This window comes from Benincasa hispida, chromosome 4, assembly GCF_009727055.1.
Source record: "Benincasa hispida cultivar B227 chromosome 4, ASM972705v1, whole genome shotgun sequence".
In the NCBI taxonomy this organism is placed as follows: Eukaryota; Viridiplantae; Streptophyta; class Magnoliopsida; order Cucurbitales; family Cucurbitaceae; genus Benincasa; species Benincasa hispida.
The window spans coordinates 51,007,038-51,010,439 of NC_052352.1; positions in this window are offsets into that span (position 1 = coordinate 51,007,038).

Consider the following 3,402-nt stretch of genomic DNA (forward strand, 5'->3'; position numbering starts at 1 on the left):
ATAATAAAAATTGTCATCTTAATTTTGATTATTTTTTTACATTAGAGACAAAGTTTTTATAAATTTTAAAGTATAAGGGCTAAATTGTTATAAAATTGAAAGTAGAAAAACTAAATTGTTACAAACCAAAGTTTAGTAATTAAATTGTTACTTTCATAAAAATTTAGGAATAAAAAATATTTTTTAATTTTATTATGAATTAATCATCTAATATATTTATAGGTCGATCCAAAATTGTTTAATAGAAATTTGATGCTCGTCAAAATAAAGGGAAAAAGTAAAAATAAAAGAGGAAGAAAAATTAGGAAGAAATTTCATAGTTGATATTTTTATTTCTAAACATGACCGTGAATTTTAATAATATTATTTGAATACACTGCATAGAATAATATTATAACATTTTAATATATCTAGTTAAAGAAAAAAAAAAAGAAAAATTATTTGAAAGGATAAAACTGCTGGAAATATTTACAAGATATAGCAAAATTTTAGAAATATTAATGATAGACATTGATAGACACTGATAGAACTTCTATCAGTATTTATCAATATCACTGATAAACACGGATAGAAGTTTATCAGTGTCTATCAGCATTTATCATTGATAGTTCTAAAATTTTGCTATATTTTATAAATATTTTGGTTATTTTTCTATATTTAAAAACAACAAAAAAAAAAACCTCGCCCAAACAAGATTTTTTTTCACAGTTTTCTAGTATTTTTTTTAAAATTTTTAATTAGTTCATAAAAATATTGTTTAAATTCCAAGAAAAAAACTGATAAATTAAACATGTACATTTAGTTTCTAAACATTAATTATTCTACGTATCCAAATACAAATATTTATTATTGGTTATATTATCAATTTAGTCATGAACTTTTAGATTTATCTATTCGGTCTATGAACTTTCTAATTTGTATTTCAATGGGTCTACAAACTTTGAAAGGTATTTAATAGATTCATAAACTTTCAGTTTTATGTCCATTAAGTCTATAAATTTAAAAAGTGTTTGATAATCTAAATTCCTAATTCTTTAAATTTTGTATATAATAGGTTATAAATAGGCCATCAGCCTATTTGATACACATATATAAATTTATGTGTCTACTAAACATAAAATTGAAATTTTAGTGTTTCATTGAACATAGTAAATCAAATTTACAATTGATCAATTTTTGTATATCCTTTTTTAATAAAAGAATTGAATATATCATAGGTCTATTAAATACAAAATCAAAAGTTTAGTGATTAATTGGACACAAAGTTTAGAATTGATTTATTTGGCACAAATTGAAAATTTAGAAATCTATTAGATACCTTTAAGGGCCTATTTGGGACGTTGAGTTAAGATATGATGTCTAGAGTTCATACGTCTGTGGTGATTTCATATACCAACTCAAGTCTACCAACATTTAAAGGTGATAGGCCAGATAATGAATTGATATATTATACCAACTTAACTCATGTTGGTGAACCAAATACTCTCTAAAAAATTTATGGATCAATTAGATATAAATTTAAACGTTTAACAACTAAACTTACAACTTAATCTTTATTATTCCACACATTTACATTAAAAATATATAATAGTTTTTGTTCTTCATAAGTTCACTTTTATATATATATATTTTTTGTATAACAACGATTAGGGAGATTCGAATCATAAGCTTTGTGTGGCTAACATATACAAATTATATCAATTGAGCTATATATTCTTTTCTAATTTTATATAATTTAATCTTTACCTTTCTTTAAATCTTATTACATTTTCTATCATTCGATCAAAACTTGTAAAAATTTGTTCAGATATATCCATAAAAAAACAAACAAAGTATATAAGTTAATTTCATTTGATAATATTTTTTGTTAGTTAAAACATATATATTTAACTAGGGGTAGTCCTCTATTCCCATTCGTTGTTGATTTTTTTTTTAAAAAAAAAATATTTTCGTTGTTTTTCATATGTCCTTCCTCTATTTTTTTTTCTATTATTTAGAAAGAATTACATGGTAATTTTTCTTACTACTTTGGTGAAATTTTCGAGAATGAATAATTTCATTTAACTATTAATTTTGAGTTGATTTTAGATAGACTTGAGTAAAAATTGCTGCAAATCATCAAATTGATTTACTTACGAAATTTTAGAATTTTAAATCGACAAAATCATGAAGTTTGAAGTTTAAATTAGTACACCCTCACCCTCCACCCTCTAAATCTAGAAATATAAATTGATATGGGTAGTACTTATAGAAAAATAAATGTTTTATTGTAAAATTGAGGAAGACAACGAAAATCCGGATATGAAGAAAATATATATAATAATAAAATATAATAATAATAAATAAATAAATAAAATATAAAATATAATAAATTATGTAAATAGAAAATATAGAAAAGGGAAAATTGAAGTGGATCTTCTCACCAATGTGTGTGTCTACAAAATACGTAAATGATCACTTATTTATAGGGATTTTGGCAAGTAGGATGTGACACACTTGGACACCAAGCATGGGTTGTTGCATGACACATGGTCAACACATGGGGTAATGAGAAGTAACACTTGGTATTTGGATATTAAGCATGGATATCTAATTTACACATATTTTATAATGTAATATTTCTCCTTAGATACCCATTATATATATGAAATATGCCTCATTAAAACCTTACTAAGAAAAACCCAATGGAAAAATCCATAGTGAAGTAAAAAGTATATATAATTTACGTTACAAAAATGACAATTAAAGAATATAAAAAACGTAAAATAATCGATACACAGATATATGTGATTCACTAACGGTGTGTTAGCTACATCCATGGGTCAGAGGGAGAACAATATTAGAGAGAATGTTTTCTAGATACACACACGGCTCTTCTGGGGTTAGAAAGTTTATATAGCGCACTACTCTAAACCCTAGGGTCATAATTGTAGATAACTACAAATAAATAAATATGCAAAATATGAATGCTAATTGGTTGTTCGAAGCAAGATCCTCATACTTGGTTGTTCGAAGTGTCAATAAACAAATTCAAGGCATTTCAACAAATCCCCACCTTGACTTGAGTTCCCTTCTAGATAACAGATGTACCAGATGCAACATAAACAATATTGCCAGACGTATCCATATTTCTCCCTCATGCCTCAAAGTGTCCCACAAAGGGGACCACTAACAATTCAAAACATTCAGCAAGTTCAAATAATGTTGGAACTTGCCTTGTGGAACATATCAATAGGGTTATCAACGGTACCAATTTTCATCACTTTAACTCTCTACTCACCTCTTAAGAAGTGATATCTTACATTGATGTGCTTAGTTCTCTCATGATGTACTTGATCCTTGGCTAGGCATATTGCACTCAAACTATCACAATATACAATAGCTTGGTCATAATGCAAACCA